The sequence below is a fragment of the Eucalyptus grandis genome, chromosome 5, assembly GCF_016545825.1.
Source record: "Eucalyptus grandis isolate ANBG69807.140 chromosome 5, ASM1654582v1, whole genome shotgun sequence".
Taxonomy (NCBI): Eukaryota; Viridiplantae; Streptophyta; class Magnoliopsida; order Myrtales; family Myrtaceae; genus Eucalyptus; species Eucalyptus grandis.
The window spans coordinates 25,397,650-25,418,632 of record NC_052616.1 but is presented as its reverse complement, the minus strand read 5'-3'; the positions used below and the strand labels follow the sequence as shown (position 1 = coordinate 25,418,632).

At 40.0% G+C, this 20,983-nt stretch overlaps 1 long non-coding RNA gene across 1 annotated transcript; it reads left to right on the top strand.

The window, feature by feature from the left end:
• Positions 1 to 14,674: 14,674 nt before the first annotated feature.
• Positions 14,675 to 16,181, top strand: LOC104446773. The gene is made up of 3 exons (XR_005551122.1): positions 14,675 to 15,278; positions 15,379 to 15,700; positions 15,846 to 16,181. It is a non-coding gene; the product is annotated as an uncharacterized LOC104446773 (long non-coding RNA).
• The last annotated feature ends 4,802 nt before the right edge of the window (positions 16,182 to 20,983 follow it).

The window sequence follows — 20,983 nt, the reverse complement described above, 5'->3', positions numbered from 1 at the left end:
TGCCAGTGTGTGTGAGGAGGAGATGCTCTTGTAGGGTTTCATAGTAACGAAAGCTTCGGCCCTTCAAATAGATCTCTTGCGACAGGAGAAGACTGAAAAATTACAGAGAGAGAGAGAGTGAGAGCGACGGAAAAAAATTACAGAGAGAGAGAGAGTGAGAGCGACGGAAAAAAATTAGGTGCAGCTCTGATTCTCTTCGATGAGATAAGACCCGTCGCAAGAGACAGAGACAGAGAGGGCTGTTTAGGGGTTCTTGAAATTGAATTAATTGGGATGGTACGGCGAGTGTCGACACATGGGGCAATGATGATTGATAGGCCTAATATTCTGAAAAACCTTAAATTGGTATAGCTATGATAAATTTATCACAAAAAATCCAAAATTGATATATTTTTGACAAATTTACTTTTTGTTAGTTTTCGTTAAATACTATTGTCAAATTATTAAGTTAAATAACACGTGATAATTGACTGGTATACCAATTTAAGATTTTACGCTCCATTTGTCACAGTTTACAATTTTTGTGATTTTTTTGTGGTATTAATCTAATTTAGCGGATGGTATATTTGTCACAAATTTACCAGTTTTTGGTTTTTTGTGGTTGAATAAATTAATTTGGGGTAAATTTGTCATAAATGTACTAGTTTATAGTTTTTTATGATCAATTGGAGTAAATTTATCTCTGGTGTATCGGTTTGAGGTTTTTCATGGTAAAAAAAAAAAAAGCATAGTTTATGATAGATTTGTTACATGTGTACTAGTTTAGGGTTTTCAAGGTATTAACCCCGAATGATATGGTTGCTTCTTTCTGTATTGGCAAGTGATTTTTGGAGTTTTTCTTTTTTGGTGAGCGAGGAGCGAACGCAGGTGGAAGCCGCTGCTCACGTGTCGCTCTCACTTGTGTGTGTATATATTATATATATTTATAATCCTTTTCTATTAATTATTCTCTAAACTAATATTCTTAATCAGATATAATCATCAGTACTCTCCTAAACATTATTTTCACGTTTCTTGATTAGACATAGAGTTCAAGATGGAGAGTGCATACGTGAAATCAAATAGAAAACTGAATTATACATTTGTATGTGTTGTACAATTTTATTTCCTAATACAATAACCCAATAGATTTCTTAAAGAACAAAAGTTAAAAAGGTAATCTCTTTGGATTCACTACGGTTACTCTTAAGTTCCAATTTCCTGAAAATTTTCAGAATAAAATAGGCTGTGCACACAGCCATTATGTATAAAGAGAAACATGGATGTCGTGCAGTAGCTTTTAAATGTGCTCGTTATAATATATAACTTTTTGAAGGGTATATAGATTATGTAACAAAAGTACAATTTTTTCCATGTTATGTAATGATTTGAAAGTTAAGATGTTAAATTCATTGAAAAATATCTCCCAATATATTTTTGTTATTGCTAAGAGTAGACATTATGTTTAAAAAACCTAAACAAGCTCGGGTTAAGCATAAAGATACATACCTGAGGACTCCAAGATTTTTCAATTTTGAAAGATGATGTGAATAATTAACATTAGATTATTGTCCTAATTGAAGCACTTTGATGCATTAGTTTTCCTAATACCATTCAAGTTAGGAAGCAAGAAAGATGGGATTAACTTAAGAATAGTGCTAAATATGCTAAGACCAATCTACTCATAATGTGTCGTACTCTAAGTGGGCATTTTTCTATACCCATTAATATATGTTTCATAATAGTGTATCAATTTTATCTTAAGATCTAGCATTTCTCTTTAATTTGCAGCACTGAGTGTATTCGGATCTTTTGATATTTCTAGCATTAGTCTCTTTTAGGGCAGTACAGTGAGTGCAATACTACATGTTTCCTAAAATGTGATATTATAATATAAGTAAGTAACAAGAAATTATTAATCCATGTGTTTCGCTATTATCTCTTGCTAAAACATATTCAGTTTGAATAAAAAGTTTGGAATCCCATGGATTAACCCTCGGATTAATTTGAAGTATACAGTCCCTATGATCTTTCTATTACACAACCCATATTCATCACCATATCGGTTGTTGGACAAAAGATAATAGTAATTTGGCCAAACTTTGGGATAATAGGCTTTATATATTAATCTTTCCCTACTTCCGCTGGAGGTAGGAGATGCCACAAACATCGGGATAAAACCTTGATGAAGCACTAAATGCATTCCGCCCTTTTCATATAACAATGACGTTTTCCATATTAGAACTTGAATAGATCCGCTGTCTGAGGACGAAATATTTCTTTGTTATGGTTCCGCTGGAATTATTCACACGACGAACTATCTTTTCACCAAAAGTAGTTCTTCCATTTTTATTAAAGGAAACCAAGCATATGTGCTAACTCCGAACAAAGGATGTCTCATGCAAAAGAAGATTGATTTCTTTGATTCAAATAGCGATGTACAATTCCAAACCGAACTGGAACTTAATTGACAACAAGATCCAGTACTATGCCAGAACTTTTCGATGATATGGCTTGAGAGCGTAAAAGTATGACGTCAATAATCAACGACTCAGTGCCAAGATGAAGATATACGTCGGAATTTAATTAACAACACCGATCGAGAAGTTATAGCTAAGGAAACTTAAAGTACAGTACAAGAAAGATAATTGAAAGATAACATTTTTGTTGATTTGTGTGGGGGCTTCCTTATGGGCACCGGCGCTATATATAATGGTTACTAATAATTGGTTTTCTACGGTTCTTGACAATTACAATCTTCCAAGTAGCTCCTACTAGTTTTCTACGTGTTTCTAAATTTCACATGTACAAAATTGCTCCATGACTCGGTCCTGTGTGATCAATGTATACTCCATGATCTTTCTTCTAGGTGGTAACTACTCTTTTTCAAAAAGGTGTCTCTCACTTCAACCAACCCATTGGACGACTTGATCTTTAAACGATAAATGTTCCTTTCAAAATTGTGCCTCTAATCTTAATTGATCTATCAGATGAGTTGGTTCTCAAATGGCAAATGTTCCCTCCAAAACTATGAGTCTTTAGTCTTATCGATCTTAAATTTCAAAACAACCTATGGACATTCTCTTAATAACTATTGCTAATATTCATATTAGCAACTAACTGTGATTCGTCTCCATACGTGGTATCGATGGGTACCAATGTTAATTGATATATCTCAATCCCCACACTTGTGGGTAAGTTAGCATGCTCGTATTTATTCACATAGTATGTACATGACCTTGTACCAATCTCATCTCATGTGTTATTTATGGGTTTGTGCTAGATAAGTCATATTTTGGTGTCCATAGTTAGCTAATCAGCAAACCCAATAAAGTGAACAAATTGCATCTCCTCAATTAGCATTGGATCATATACCTTTCTAATCGAAAAGGGAAAACCTTATCTACTTCGTGGGACCAACAAGCTCTAGTCATATTATTGTAATTTGTTTTGACTTTCTTCGATAACAAAACCAACATTAAAAAGAAAAAGAAACCGCCGCGTTGCGCCTGCCACCACCAACCTTGCAAAGGACCGTGTCCCTGCCACCGCACTGCCACTGCCGCTGTGTACGAAGGGAAGTGTCGACTGGGAGGTCCGGTAAACCGTATTTGGGTTGGTGCTTTGTCTTTCCACTGCCTGCACTGCAGGAGAAGTCCGTGTACCGGAAAAATCCATGCAACCGAGCGCTCTTGTGAGGCTGTTGGGTTATGGCAACGAAAAGCTAAGAGAACGTACTGCAACATAAATGCAATCTAGAGGCCCCCACTGCCACTGGGAATCACGAGAGAGAGAGAGGAGGCAAAAATCGAACCGAGCCATGGGGGGTAAAGGGGAGGATACGTGAGTAAGAGAATTTAGGGGTTTGTCGGAAGTACGGACGACAGGCTGGACACATGCCCCGGTGATGCACACAAATAATATACACTAATAAAATAATTACACTGGATACCGCAGCTATCATCCTCTTCCTCATCCATAACAAGGGATTACTTTTACCTAATTTCTTTGAAGTAGTCAAGTTTTAGTTTGTTACATGTCTTCAATAATATAATAGTGGAGTCCTAGTCAATAGAAAGTAGCTTTTTTTTTGGAGTTTGTTTCTATACGTGTTTTGATCTTTGTTATTGCTATTCTGTAGCTATTTTCTTGCTAAGTGATTTGGATGTTCTGCTTATTTAATAAGCTTATGATCTGATAAATAAAGTAACGAGAGTTATAGCAGCAATTCTCTAGAGTGACTTCTTCTCTGGGTCTATTTGATTAAATTTCAACAATTTCAATTCAAGAAAATTTAATGAAGAAATTGAACGTCTTCTTGGATTTCTTCACTTTCTTTTGATCCATGTTGTCTCTTTTTCTAGAAAGACGGCATGGAATTAGAAGTGTGGAATTTGAATAGTCACAAAAGAGAAGTACTTTGGATTGGGTGGATTGGGTTGTCTAAGTGATATTTGATTAATCAAAGTATCCTACTTCATGGTGAAAGCGTATGCGAGATAGAATAGAAAACTAAAGTGCGTATGTGCTCGAGTGATAAATCAAGCATTGGGCAATCATTGAGAAAGGAGTTCAAGGTGTAACTTTGGTCTGTTTAAGCTTTTGAGAAGAGATTGTCTTACGTGGAGAACGATTCCCCAAAACAAAAGGTGATTGCTGTAAACGAGAGATTCTCCATCATCAAGATATGAAAAAGAATGTCATAAATTTTGCTGAGAGTCCACAATGGCCAACACCGCCCGAATGCTATCAAAGAGGATTAGAACTCCGAAAAAATTTGAGAAACAACCTTAACTGGTTCGGTTACCGATTTGGAAAAGAAACGAAAAACAAAAAGGAGGAGGTAGGCCGGTTCTTATATTCTTTTTGGAATTGGTTGTTTCGGTTCCAATTATTTTAGGGTCAATTGATTCAGTTCCCATTCCAAAAATCAAGAAGCGGATCTAACAAGGTAGGTTCTAAACTCCATATTAGTAACCTACTTACCTTGAAAGCGATCACCTCGATTAGAAAATCAAGAAACATCATCAAAAATGTCATAAACCTATTGTATGAACCAATTTAGCCTTAAATCTTTCAATTATGCCAATTTAGTACTAAATATTTTGATGATTTGCCAAATTAGCACTTCCAGCCAATTTTGGCTAGGAATAATTTATGTGGATGTTGGTCTCTTACATGGGATAATCGACATTGACATGGACAAATTTTATAATCTTCTTTTAAAAATTTTATGAATTTTTTTATATTTTCTTTTCGTTTGTTCTTTTTTTTTTCTTTTTTTTTTTTCCACTAGCGAAGACTTGACAACCCTCACTATCCCATGGGCAAGGGCCATGATGCCATTAGTGTGGTTAACAAGGGTGTCGCGGCTCCGGCCGAGGTCTGGCGGGGTCTCCGGTCTTATGGAAAAAAAAAAAGGAACATAAAAAGAAAGAAAAAAAATTCCAAAAAATATTTAAAAAATTATAAAAATTGTTTGCGTTAGTATCGATTACCAATCAAGTCATGTAAGACAATCAACGTCTAGCTTAACAATTTCCGACCTACGTGAGATCTAACAAAATCATTGAACCAATTTTTTCCTCACAAAATCGGCATGCAAAAACATGCACTTCCCGTTAAGATGTGCCAAAAAAGGAGAAAACAGAAAAAATCGATACTTGACAAAGACTCGCCATTTGCCCCGAAAAAAAAAAAACAAAAAAACAAAGACTCGCCAGAGTCCAGACGCGCGTGCCGCTGACGATGGGGTGATCTTTGTGTTAGGTGGTAGTTACAATCAGATTGGTTTAAAGAAATCTGTTTTGTTGTCCCCGACCGAGGAAGTAAGCTTTCACGAAGGTTAGAGCAGGGTACTAGTAGCAAAAAAGTTGAGAGTTAGCCGAAAGCATGGAGATAAAACTTCTTCTTGGCTGTGATTACTATTCTCATATCATCCTTGACGTTGGCAAAATCGAAAATGCGGGCCAAAGAGACTATGGATGTTGCCAGCAGCGAGCGAGCGAGCGATCGATGATGATGATGGGAGGAGATTTGGGATTGGAAGAAATCAAACTTCTTCATGTGTTTCTTTGCTTTGCTCTAATCTGTTAAATATATATTTCGAGTTTGAGCCCAATATATGAAATTTGATCCTAGATTAATTGTTATTTGTGGAGTATTGAATATTCCGAATTGTATATTTTACGGACATCTGAAGTCGATCAAAGTCAACTTCTTTGGCAAATTAGAGCTGGCAATGGAAGAAAGTATAAAAGGAAATTATAGATAATGATGTCCTAATTACTATCGCCAAGAAGATTTCAAAAGAAGACTTGGACTTTGGATTTTCATCTACAAGTCGCGGTGAAGAAATAAAAGACAGGCAAGGCAACCCCAATTGTTGACTTTGTTGACCGAGTTCACTTAGGATTGCATGGGTTTCTTTCCACACTCGAGTCGAACAATTCTTGACTTATATATATTGAATTGTGGGCACTTTGGGTGTGAGTAATTGATAAGGGAGAGCGTGGTTGTTGTGCCGTGCATATCCAGAGGTCTTCTTGAAGCACTGTGTGTGTGAGTGCTTACTGAGCGAAGACATGTAGAGAAATCGTAAATTACATCAATGTTCAAGCCATAAAATCTTGTGTAAAGATTTGTGAATTTTTTTATGAGATTGAGAGATTATTTTGCAAGGAATTTCAAGGCTAAACATTGAGTGAGTTATTAGGTGTAATTGCGGCTTAAGAGTATTTGAGTGATTCAAGTGTACAATCTTCATTGCATCACTTAATCTATAGTAACATTCATCGCTTCTCTCTCCATGAACATAGTTCACTATGTCTGAATCACGTAATTTTGGTATGCGATTTATTTTCTTTACTCTGTCTATTTTATTATTCAATCACTCGCTTTCCACAACATAATTCATGTTATTTCTTTTTTTGAAGAGACGACACGAAATTAGAAGTGTGAAAATCCCATGGATTTTACACCTTAGATCGTCAAAGAGTGATCGAGCTATAGTTGTGCAAAATCAAGTTGTGAAGTGCGCGTTAATACAAAGTATTTATTAATTCGAGTTGGATCAGGGAAAAAGGATCAAAGATAGTGCAATGATTGTCTATTTGTGTGTGTGTTTTTGTATTGGGGGGAGGGACATAAGACTATATGTTTCCTAAAACATGATAATTTAATATGACGAAGTACAGAAATTAATAATCCACGTGTGATTGTCCTGTATCTCTTAAGAAAACATATTCAATTAGGAATTAATTGAATATATTAGTCTTTCCCAAATTGAGCGGTTTACGTGGATCCTAGCGTCCTCTAACTTCCTCTTCTTCTTCTCTCTCAAAGTCAAAACATTAAACAAGCCTATTGGCTGGACCATCTTGTGGAATATGCCAAAAGTGGAAAGGGTCGGGTGGGGGCCCGCCATGACCTTCTGTCCGTACGACGCCATCGCTTTTGTCGATTATGCTGCTTTAAGCGGGGAAAAGGTTCCGTTGGCGTCCAAGAATCTATCACTGCGGTAAATTAGAACGTGAAAAGATCCACCGTTTAATGATGAAATAATTTGTAGGGTTTCGTCGAAACTGTTCTCATGGAACTTGTATGGAAACCAAATTTCCATATTAACTATGGACATAGGACATTTTTTCTTCCGTTCAAACAACATTTAAAATTTCAAACTGAGTAAGTATTTAATTAATGATTGGCATCATTGTGATGCCCTCAACATGTCACGGCTAAAGTGATTAACCAATTCTTTCCATTTTTAAGCATGTGAAAACGTGTAACGACAACTCAATACACGCAAATTTCAAGCAATGCACACAGAAATATGAAACCAAATACTTTCATTTCTTATTTATATATGTTTTAGGTGACAAGGTTGGGGTGCACTAGGGGACAAGCAAAAGGTACTTTACTCTGTACTACACCCAAAAACTCTGGTAGCTGCATAATCCTAATCTGGATACTACATATGTACTATGTCGTCTATATGTCCAATATCTTATTCTACTAATCTGAAAAATAATGATCAATCACGAGTGAGCACAAAGTTTAGCAAGTAAACCCTATACCACATAAGTTAATAATAACAAATACGATGAAGTTTAAATATAAAAAATAGAAGATCATTATGATATCAACTTGCTTGAGAACCTTTCTCAAAATCAAGATAGCAAATAGAAAACATTTTCTCTAAAAACAATAACTCAGTCAAGCTTGAATGAAATCTAGAAGTGCAATTGATTGTCTTTACAGTGAATTGACCGTCACCATCTTCTGGGGAACCCTATTACCGCTGTGGCATCTAGCACCCATCCGGCATCACGAGGACATCTAGGAAACTGTGTTACACTCCTAGGCATCCGGAGGAACCCAGTTACCCCTCTAGGCATCTTGCACCCATGGCATCACGAGTTCGTCTAGGGGATTGTGTTACACCTTAGGCATCTAAGAGAGCCGTGTTACACCCCTCAAACATCCCTACTACAACCCGAGGCATCATTATTTCAAGAATCGACGGCGTTCCCAAATTACACACTCATTCCATGGTGCAACAATTCAAATATCTCAATATAAATAGGCCATACACTAATTAAAATGCATAGTAACGGTTCATAACTACCACCAACTATCCTTTATAAACCCGAGAAAAGATACAAACATTTAATCGCCCTTGTCAGTCCAAAAAGGCTGGTTGCAATACAAAGGTTTATCCAGAACTGACGTAAAAAGGGCAGCTCACCCGTCCGTAGTAATCAAGGGTATTTACCAAGTAAATCTGCTCGAAAAATCATGAAACTTTAACACAACATGGAGGAGACCACGAGGAAAGTTTTTTGTGAAGGACTTGAGGTTTGGTTTAGCTTGTGTGGGTCCCAATAACTTTCTGAATTTTGGATCAAAATTCCAGATTGCAACCGGGTCAGGAAATTGCATTTTGGACATCTAAATGAACTACAAAAATCATGGAAAAATTCCACGTTAAAGTTTAAGATGTGGTCTAAACTTTTCATCAAGAACATTTGTCCAAATTTTGTCAAAAACTCTATGGAAAATAAAAACAGAGTAAAGGTCAGTAAAAATCTAAGAAAACAATTTCAATCTTGCTTCAGATTTTCAAATATATTTTGAATATATGATGTCCAGAAAATCAAAATTAAAGTAATGTTATAGAACAAAATATAATGAGCAACTTTCGTGAAGAAAGCCTCACAAAATTTGTTGGAATATAATAAGCGGAAACGACATGATCTTGCAATTTACGTCAACGCGCAAACTCAGGAAAAATAAACAAGAAATAATAAGGATAATAGAATTTATGTAGTTCGGTTTAAGTATCGGTACCCATATCTATGGGGAGAGTAAGCAATAAATAATCCACTATAATCGAAGAATCAGAATTTACAATCGCTCACACGCTTAAATATTTCCCACGCCGAGATTTAACTCAAAAATCAAAAGGTTTATAATAACTCACTTAGATATAAACTCATTGCATAAAATTATCATACGTTCAAGCTCAAAATAAAATGCTCATACGCTAAAACCAAAAATGTCAATGTTCGTCTCTACCCTGCATAGGTGCGGCTTCACGTTCGTCTTTATTGTGCGATGCTCTTTTGGACGCGCAGCTCCTGAGACTATGCGGCGTTCACTTGCAGAAAGGTAAAAAGAAAACCCAGGCGTTTTATGTGTGCACCCCAAGGTCAAAAATTTGACCTTGGGCTCCGCTACTTTAACAAAAACCCACGCCTACGGCGACTCCTCTTTTGTAAACGGAGTTTCCTTCTTTTTCTATCCCTATTAAAAATAAATAGATAATATAAAATAGTGTGCCCCTTTTTTTCGTCTTCTAGTGACAACATATCTTCCTCTCTTCTTTTCTTCTTTTGCACGTTTGAAAAAATAAAAAAAAAGGTCCGGAAGGAATTGCTTCCTCATTCAATTGCTAAACCATTTAGGAAATTTTTCTCAACAAATTTAGTTTAACAAATTGTTATCTGAATTTAAACTCAAGATATTAATTTAATAATTCTTCACCTTGGACACGCAACTCCTCAGACCGTGCCCCGTTCACTTGCAGTAAGGTAAAAGAAAACCTAGGCATTTTATCCGTGCGCCCCAAAGTCAAAAATTTGACCTTAGCCCTACTACTTTAACAAAAACCCATGCTTACAAGGACTCTTCTTCTGTTAGGGAGTTTTCTTCTTTTTCTATCACTCCTAAAGATAAATAGATAATATAAAATAGTGTGCCCCTTTTTTTGTCTTCTAGATCCGATTGCTAAACTATTTAGGAATTTTTTCTCAATAAATTCGGTATAATAAATTGTTATCCGAATTCAAACCCAAACATTAATTTAACAAAATTCGTAATCCAAAAACTAGTATAAAATTAGCAATACCACTAGTGTACACCATCCTCGGATTCTTCCACGATTTGTGTCATTCAAGTGAAAACCAGCACGGATCTCAACATCCAGCATTTCAAGGACACATTGAACTCAATAAACTATAAGCTGAACAATACTCGAAATGTACATTTATTGAAATCACTGACTGACACGATTATATCCGAAATCAATCAAAACGACTGAAATCCAAGGAAATCAATCTCTACACACAGCGATCAACCTACGTAGCATGAAATGGGCAGTAATTCACTTGCCTCGAGTCCTAAGCGATGTGGTCGTGTGGCTCGACAAGGTCCCCGAAAGGTCTAGAATTTGCTGCTGTCTTCCGGCGGCCCAAGACGGTTTGAGGCAACGATGCGAGCGATGGAGGGACAACGTGAGCTGCTGACTGAGCTGAAAGGCTTTGGCCCAGCGGAATGGTGGACGTTCTAATGAAAAACGAAGAAGAAGACGATGGTGTTGGGTCATGAGCTGAATGCAACTTCAGTGGAGGGCCCATCCTTTTATACTAGGTCTTCACCGCCCTCTATATTTTCTTGGTCAAATTTTCCATTTGATGGCAACATGAGGAGGGGACGCCTGGTGCAGAACGTGTCTTGGCCTGGGGTGATTTCATTTACCCTTTCGACAGCCCAAGGGATGTGCTGTCCGTTTAAGGGAGAGACGGTTGTGACTTGGGCTGGCTGTTTGGGCTGTTCATGGGTGTGGTCTCTTTCGGGGCCAAGTCATTCCAGTCTTGTGATGAGCCCATGGGGGAGCGGCTTAAGTCCGGAGGGTGCTTGGTGGCTTGCATGTTCGGTTCGAGGCGGTGGTGCGGCGATATCGTGGGGAAACGCATAGCCATTGGTGGTTTTAAGGGACGATGCAACAAGTGGCGCGATGACTTAGTACCCAAAGGTACATAGTTTCGTTAAACGAGAATCTGAATGTTACAGTCACTTGACGATTTCCAATCAACATAAGTTCTAATAAAATTATTGGACAAATGTTTTCTTCACAAAATTGGCACGCAATAACATATACTATATAAAGCGGGTTACACAAAGGTTGACGGGTTGTTGTAGAACACCAACTCTGTGGAGAGAATTTTCCTAAAAATGATCATTCTTATCACTTTTAACAATTGATCGAGCAAAATTATTTTCACCATCCATAAAAAAATTTAAAAATAAATTATTGTTGTCAATAAGAATATTTTTCATTGACTAATTATATTAAGGGATATAAACAATCATTTTTAGGAAAATGATTGCCAAATTATTTTTTTCCATGAAATATATGTAACCTAAATTTCTTTTTTTCTAGAAAAATCTAAACAAACTGGTTAAGCATAAAGACACGTGCCTCTAGAGTCTGGAATTATTGAATTCAGAGTGATGATGCGGATAATTAACACTAGATCATCGTCCTATATGAAGCACTCTACGCATTAGTTTTCCCTAATCTGTTTGAGTTAGGAAGCTAGAAAGATTGAGATTAACTTAAAAGTCTATTTTTTTGGTGGAAAATATTTTCCTTAAAAATAATAACTTGTATTGTTTATAAAAACGTATAAACAAAAAATATTTTCATCGTTAATGGAAAATTTTTAGTATAGGATGTTATCAATGATGAAAACTTTTTTGTTGCCTAATTATTCCAAGCAATCGAATCAATTATTTTTTGAGAAATATTTTTCAAAATTGTTCATTATCTATGAACAACAATGTAGAGCTAAATATACTAAAACCAATCTATTGATAATTTGCCGTATTCTAAGTAGGCATTTATTCGATACCCAATTAATATTTGCTACTTCATAATAGTAGTGCATTTATGACCCTTCCTCCAGCTGCTTCCACTATCCTTCCCAGCAAGCTGTTAGGTTATTCGGGGAGTCAATAAGCCATTTTAATCGAAATTCAAGAGATTTAACTCAAGATATGATGCATGACAGGACATAACTATTTTCACTTTAGCTCAAGTAATTTAGTCTGCTACTAATCTAGCATTGGCAACTAATCGGAGTATCTACTTGTGACAAATGCTATAAAGATGTTGCTCGGAAAATTTTTGCCACCTTGCAAAGCTGTACCATTTCAATATGAAGATGACTTTACTCGCTTTCATTGGCTGAAGACCTTGTTACTATTTCAATATCAGAATATAGACATGTCATTGAAGAAGAGACGGTAGAAAAGTATTGGCAAGAGCTTTTTGCGTTCATTTATCAACCTGGTAACATGCCATATTGCAACAGGGTGCCACTAGCTATCACCCGTTTGTGGCGACTTGAAGTGGTTTCAGCAGTGTTCTATCAAAGAATTGCAGAATGAACAAAGCGTGGCTGACCACAAAAGATGACTGGGACGAATTCTAGTTCACTGATTAAACCAACAGGGCAAGATGGGCTTCGGCCTGTCTACATAACCATGAACAAAAAACAAAGAATGGCTGAGCGTGAGGTAAGTACATTAGAAGTGTCAAAAGTTGTGTACAACGCTCATTTTAATAACAAAAGTTTTTTTTTCGGATTACTTAAGTGCTACTTTAAAAAAAAAACGATAATTTAAATGTCAACTCCTGTCTGGATTGCCGGAAATCCAACGTGGCTATATTTTATTAATTTCTCAATCATATGTGGCTCACTAGCGTGTCTAGTCAGCGTATAACTACTAAACGATGTCGTCCAAAAGTTGTAAATAGTAATCATTTAAGTGCCAAATTTTATTAAAAATGATCATTTGAGTACCAAATTTTAGTTAAAGTGATCATTTCAATTCCAGTCATTGTTAAAAATAATGACTTCAATGTCAAGCATGCCACATGAAAATGCCACGTGGACTGGATTTTTGAAAATTTTTAATTATAAATGACACATAATTAGTTTGGCCAAAATTTCTCACCGTTAACACTAAAGTGATCGTTTTTCCTTCAATTTAGCACTTAAGTAAGCCAGCGAAAACTTTTAGCACTAAAGTAAGTGAAGAAGAAGAAGAAGAAGAAGGAGAAGGAGAAGAAGGAAAGGAGAAGAAGCAGAAGGAGAAGAAGGAAAGGAGAAGAAGCAGAAGGAGAAGAAGGAAAGGAGAAGAAGCAGAAGGAGAAGAAGGAGAAGAAGGAGAAGAAGAAGGAGGAGAGAAGGAGGAGAAGAAGAAGAAGGAGAAGAAGGAGAAGAAGGAGGAGAAGAAGAAGGAGAAGGAGAAGAAGGAGAAGAAGGAGAAGAAGGAGGAAGAAGAAGGAAGAAGAAGGAAGAAGGAGAAGGAGAAGAAGGAGGAGAAGAAGGAGGAGGAGAAGGAGGAGGAGGAGAAGAAGAAGAAGAAGAAGAAGAAGAAGAAGAAGAAGAAGAATTTTTATAATTTTTTTTTTAAATTTTATGAAGTATATATATATTTCATTGGTTGAGATTCGGCAACCCCACTAGCCCATCGGTGAGGGTTGTGATGTCATCATTGTAGTTAGCAAAAGTGTCACGGCTCTTGTTGAGAATTGACAGGAGTTGTCAATCCCGTGGGAAAAAAATGAAAATATATCGACACCCAAATTTTTATCAATGTTTCAAGTGTCATTTTTTCCAAAAACATAAAAATACAAAAAAAAGGAGAAAAAAGAAGATATAAAAAAAAAGGAAAAAAAGAAAGAAACAGAGAGATAGCAAAAGTTTAATTTAAGAAAATGAAAATGAGAAAGAAATGAAGTCAGGCGGGCCGGCATCTCCAGCCCACTCCTTTGATAAATTTTCGGCCAGTCCCTTCTTTCATCTGGCCCATCCTATGGTTTCTCTTTTGAGCCCATTTCTCTTATGTTCTTTGAGCCCACTAGAGACCAAGAAAATAAGGCAAAAGTCCAGCCCGCCCTCCAGCCTTTCTTCAATAAGGACCGGCACGAGAGGGACGGGCGACGCAAGGAGGGAGAGAAGGTACGGGAGAAGTGCCCGTGAGCGAGGGTTGAGAAAGGAGCCCGTGACGGAAGCATATCTGAGAGAAACCTTCTAGAAGGCTGCTGAGCTGGAAGGGGCGCAACGGAAAAAGATTCGAGCGTGCTGAGAAAATATTGGGTGGTCTGGACCACGAGAAAATAGTGGGTGGGTTTTACACTCCACGTAGGCGAAATGTAAAACCATTCAAAACTCGACACATGGAGCCACGTGTAAATGGTGTCAGTGGTTCGAAATTTGCTCTTCTCACTCCTCTGCTCTCTCTCCTGTAGACCTGGCCCACCTATCTGCAGACACGCTCTGATGCTCTCTCCTCTGCTCTCCTCTGAGAACCGTCTCCCTCCTCTCTCTTCTCTCCCTCTCTCTCTCCCCGACGGTACTTTCCCTCTGCAGACCTCTCCTTTCTTCACGCCTCTCCTCTCCCTTCCTTCCGTAAATTCAAAATTTCAGGTTCCCTCGTCTTCGCTCTCTCCGATGCTCGCTCGCTCTCTCCGACGCTCGTGCTCGTGCTATATTTGGGCCGACGCTGGCCAGGCTCCTGCTCTCGTCGACGTCCGCCGCAAGCTCGCTCGAACTCACCTCCAACTTCACCGTCACTCTCGCCCTCTCCCTCCCTCGATCTCCCCCGCCCCGCGCTGCCGTTCCGAGAACTCGAACCCTCCGAAGTTGGTGTTCCGGAGGACGGTCTCCGCAACCAGCGACGCGGTCGAGGGAGCTGAGAAGGAGGTCGCGGTGGAGTAGTCGAGGGACTTGATGTCGTCGCGGCGAAGCTTGAGCTTGGGGCTCTTGACGCGGACGGTGAGGGCGAACCCGGGGAAGGCGGCACGGAGGATGACGATCGGGGCGAGGGCGTAGACGAAGCACTTGTTGCTGCTGCGCTTCTGGTTGCGGCTAGGCGGCGGCTTGGCGAAGAGGGCGAGCTCCACTTCGTCGCTCCGGAGGCGAGGTCCGGAGGGCGCGATTGGGCTGGTCGGATCTTCTTTAGCCTCTGTGAGAGGAAATTCAAGTTGATGTTTTTTTCTCTGCGCTCTTTGACTTACCAGTTGCTTGGTTATTGGCTAACCTGCAGACACCTCACCCTGATGCTAGGAAGAGACTGTTTGGCACTGAGATCACAAATCAACCTTTAAAGAGAAGTAAGGTGGATTCTTCAAACAATACAAAATCATGTGACCCAGTAAAAAAGGTGTTTTTGTCAAACAAGATCCAGAAAACAACTACGACAGGTGTGAACAAGAGTGCCAATCAGACAATGGCTCGAGGGATTACGTATATGGCCCATTTGCTCCTGTGTATTTGCCCAGAGCAGTAAATTCTGTACCAAAGTCTGAAGCAGGATTATGACTGGGAAACACTTGCATCTACTCATCGCCCTCTGTGCCATAATCAAGGTATCTGACTGTTTCACCTCGAGGTTCTTGATTTTCATAATGCTTGGTTCATACTTCACAGGGTGGCCGAGCCTATTATAGTTTCTCATTTACGCATAAGCTAACAGCACTACATGCCTGATGGCTCTTATTGATGCTGTTGCAGCTTTGAGGGACCTCTTTGCACATTACATGGAGGCATGGAAGTCATGGTACACTGAAGTTGCTGGGAACATAAAGATACCACAAGTGTCCAGATCACTTGGTTCCTTACAAGTTGATCGAGTACAGAGGAATACAGATGTTCAACCATTTGTCCGGGGGTTTGTTTTTAGTTTCGGCTCTTTGATACTGCTCCCTTAGAAGAGGATAACGTATGTGGCTTCTTGTTGGATCACGTTCTCGATGTTCCGACTGTATAGTCAAAAATACGCTGTTTCTAACCCATTGAATGAACAAATGCCAGTGTGCAGTTACTGAATGAATTGATCAATTTTATAGCTGTACTTTGTTCTCGATTCAATCTTATTGATCAATTTTCACCAGGGCTCATTGAGTTCACAGAAGACTGTTCTCCTCGATTTTGATCAGCACCCAAATGATGTATTGTTGAAAAAGTCAGTATCTAGATCAGCAGTTAACAATTTTCTTCCAGAGCTTGGGATGTTTACCATTGACACTAGATGGTAAAATTCGTCCCGGCTGCCCAATGTGGAAGATTTCAAACTTTAAATTTTGTGCGGAAGTTCCCTTCCCTCCATTGCAATTACAGAAGCAAAAATTTTGCGAAGGGTTATTGCCTGTGAATGCGAACAAAGCAGTCCTATCAAACAAGTCTGTCGAAATTCATGAACTAGGCCATCTGAGAATGTCTATCAATGAATCAAAGAATATAAACATTTCCAGAGCATGAGACATTTTGAAAACGAAAGAATCATCAAAATGTAAAAGGATAGGGAAAGAAAGAAAAAAGGATGACCAGATCTTGTGATACAAAAAATGTTATCCCCATCTGTAACCGGACACAACCTCTTCTGTGTATATTTCCTACTTGACTTGAGTTTTACAACATCCCTGTATATACATAAAAATGAAAGAATCTCAGCAATCAATCTCGAGCCGAACATAGCAAACCCAAGAGTCTATGTTCATGACAATCGCCGTGCCGCAAGGACTATCCTTCGAACTGTGAAAATCATAAGGCATCCATAGGGAGTCCACAGGACAGGGCATCTTCAAATCAAGCCTCGTCCAGGGCTTCCCTTTACCACTCCAGTGCAGTAGGCTCACAGGGCCAGGATGGAGTGCCCTGCAGCTGTTCACCACATTGTCTCCGCCCAATCCGTGTTGATTCCACCTCCGATCAATTGGCTCAATATCGCCGCCGAACACAAGCAAGAACGGCGGCAGCGAGCCCAGCTCGTAGATCCGCCTCTCCCTCTGAATCTCCATCCATCCATCGATCCGCCTCCTGTAATCGCCTTCTCTCCACCTCACCAAATTGAAATAGCACGGCCATTTCCCTGCAAAGACCTTGGGAAGCTCGGTGTCCAGAACTCGTCGGAGAAGTACTTGGTGAAGTTGGCGTGGCAATACTCGGGCGCTCTGATCACTCTTGACCCGGTTAGCGGGACGGTCCAGAGTTTCAGGACCCAGCCTCCGGAGCGACGAAGTGGAGCTCGCCCTCTTCGCCAAGCCGCCGCCTCGCCGCAACTAGAAGCACAGCAGCAGCAAGTGCTTCGTCTACGCCCTTGCCCCGATCGTCATCCTCCGCGCCGCGTTCCCCGGGTTCGCCCTCACCGTCCGCGTCAAGAGCCCCAAGCTCAAGCTTCGCCGCGACGACGTCAAGTCCCTCGACTACTCCACCGCGGCCTCCTTCTCAGCTCCCTCGACCGCGTCGCCGGTTGCGGAGACCGTCCTCCGGAACACCAACTTCGGAGGGTTCGAGTTCTCGAAACGGCAGCGCGGGGCAGGGGAGATCGAAGGAGGGAGAGGGCGAGAGTGACGGTGAAGTTGGAGGTGAGTTCGAGCGAGCTTGCGGCGGACGTCGACGAGAGTAGGAGCCTGGCCAGCGTCAGCCCAAATATAGCACGAGCACGAGCGTCGGAGAGAGCGAGCGAGCGCCGGAGAGAGCGAAGACGAGGGAACCTGAAATTTTGAATTTACGGAAGGAAGGGAGAGGAGAGGCGTGAAGAAAGGAGAGGTCTGCAGAGGGAAAGTACCGTCGGGGAGAGAGAGAGGGAGAGAAGAGAGAGGAGGGAGACGGTTCACAGAGGAGAGCAGAGGAGAGAGAGCGTCAGAGCGTGTCTGCAGATAGGTGAGCCAGGTCTATAGGAGAGAGAGCAGAGGAGTGAGAAGAGCAAATTTTGAACCGCTGACACCATTTACACATGACTCCATGTGTCGAGTTTTGAATGGTTTTACATTTCGCCTACGTGGAGTGTAAAACCCACCCAATATTTTCTCTCCGGACCACCACATCAACGTGGTCTCCGACCACTTACGAAACGCCATGTGGATGTGTGGGGGCCACTAGAGCAGAGTAGAGAGACTTCTTGCCCAAAACAATTTTTGTTTCCCACTATTGCTAGACCCGCTAGACTTGCAAACATTTATTTCACTCACTCTCTCTCTCTCTCTCACATATCCTCTCTCCTTCCATCTCTGAAGACGAAAAGGGACGTCCTTCTCTCTCTAGCAAAGGCGTTCTCTCTCCCGCTCCATCATTCGAATTTTGGATCTCCCCGTTGCTCTTAGATTTTGCTCCTCCGACCCTCTGCTCTAGCATTCGTTGCTGCTCGAGCGTTCCAAATCCTTCATCTCACTTGGAAGAACCCTCTAGAATTTCCTTGTTTTCTACTTTCTTATCCCGTTCTCTTTCATTCCCAGATCTCTCACAAGTCATTTTTTGTCTCTTCTGCGAAAGTTCTCAAAGGACATTATTGGAATCAAGTCCGTCCAAATCCTTCGTCTCACTAGGATGAGGCCCTTGCATTTTTCGCGTTTTCTTTCCGATGAAGTTTGGGAAGGTTAAAGAAGCAAGAATGGTTTTTTATGGTGTCCCTAGAGAGATGTTGTGAGGTGGCGGGTATGTGATGTTTTTTTTTTTTTTATTCTTCGAGATGTGTAAATATGGCCATAGGTGGCCTACTCCCGTGATCAAGCCTGTGAGGGAGTTGGGAATTTAGATCCAAGCAAATCAGTTCATGGGTTCGTACTTGCTTGGAGATGGGTGATGTTGTGAATGCTCGTTGAGTTTTGACGACATAACAATGATGAATTATAATGCATTAATATAAGCTCTCCCTGATGTTGGAGAAAGCCATAGCACATTTTGCTTTCCCTTATTACCTTTCAAACAAATCTCGCCCATAAAAACTCATGAAACGAAGAACAATTCCATTGTACAAAGTAAAAATCGAGGAAGAAAAAATAAGGAACGTGGTTCCAGTGCTCCACACCAGAAATCAAACAAAAGTAAAACCTCTTCAACAAAACTCAACAAAGCAACCTTTTCGCCAAAATATAAAAAACAAAACAGGAGCAACGCCTGCAACAAGGGTCCATTCCGCATGCTCAACAGCAACACCAACTCCGTCCTCTCCTTCGCCACGACCTTCGTCTTCGGGGTCCTCACCCTCCTTCGTGGTAGGACAAGCACCACACCCTGACATTTGTTATGTCACCGTCCTCAACTTCTCGATAGCCTCTTCAATGTTGAAACAACTTAGATTCGTCAAAACAAATGTCCGCCGTCGAAAGAGCGCAGAAGTAGCGAAGAGCCCCCGAGCAATAATGAACGCCAAAGCAGAGGACCGGAGGAGCAAAACCTAAGAGTGAAGGGGAAATCCAAAATTTGAATGAAGGAGAGGGAGAGAGAACGCCTTTGCTAAAGAGAGAAGGACGTCCCCTTTCTTCTTCAGAGATGGAAGGAGAGAGGATATTGTTGGGAAAATATTTGCGGAGAATGCCCAGAAAATTTTTCCCGCTACTTCTGTGAAAATTAAATATGATAAAATACTAACTAAAAGCAGTAAAGATGAAAAATAAATAACACCAAAATTTTAACATGAAAAACCCTCCAAGGTAAAGGGAAAAACCATGGGACCGTAGTCCACTTCAAACTTCCACCATGATAAATAATGGGATACAACTTCACCCAAAGGTGGATCTCTTTCTGTCTTCAATTTGTGGATCCGAACTGTCACAAACTGGATAACTCCCTCAAAGATAACTCTCTTTCTTGGAAGAAGAAAACTGTTTCTTCCGCTTCGCTGCTCGATATTCTTGCTTTTGTGTAACCTCTTCTCCGCCGAGAAGGACTCCTACTCATAGGAGCAAATACAATCCCAAATAGGAATTATACGATACAAAATCACGTAGATTTATCTCCTAATCTCTCGTGATTTTGTATATATGAGAATATCACTTTGATTTCTTTTCCAATCTCCCTTGATTTTCTAGATGGGGAAATCACGTTGATTTATCTCCCCATCTCTTTTGATATTTTTTTTCCTTTTCTTTTACACACTCACTACTATACATATTCTACTGTAGATATACATAATTGCATTGGCCTCTCCAATTGGGAGTGACCTACTCAACAAATTTCCCCCTCACGAGCAATTTGGAGAAGACGTCAAACCTACAAAAGTTCGACAGGCTTGCATCTTCATTGTAGATAGAGATTTTGTCATCATATCTGAGCCGTTGTTGTCAGTGTGTATCTTCTTTAGCTGTAGGGCTTTTTCTTCCAACACATCACGTATCCAATGATATCTCGACGTCAATGTGTTTGGATGGGAGTGGAAAGTTGCATTTTTGCTGACGTGTATTGCGCTTTGACTATCTGAATACAAGATATACTTCTCTTGGTTGTGGCCCACTTCTTGTAGAAACTTTTTCATCCACAAGAGTTCTTTACATGCTTCCGTTATTGCAATATACTCTGCTTCAGCAGTAGATAGGGCAACACATTTTTGTAGTCGAGATTGCCATGAAACTGCTCCCCCTGCAAAAGTCATTAGATATTCCGATGTAGACTTTCTTGAGTCCACGTCCCTTGCCATGTCTGAATCCAAAAAACCGTCTAACGCAATTTTACCATCACCAAAACATATGCAATTATTAGATGTACCACGAAGATACTTGAATATCCATTTGACTGCTGCCCAATGTTCCTTGCCAGGATTAGATAGAAATCTACTTATCACACCAACTGCATACGCGATATCAGGCCTCGTACATACCATCGCGTACATTAGACTGCCAACCGCCGATGCATAAGGGACTTTTTCCATTTCC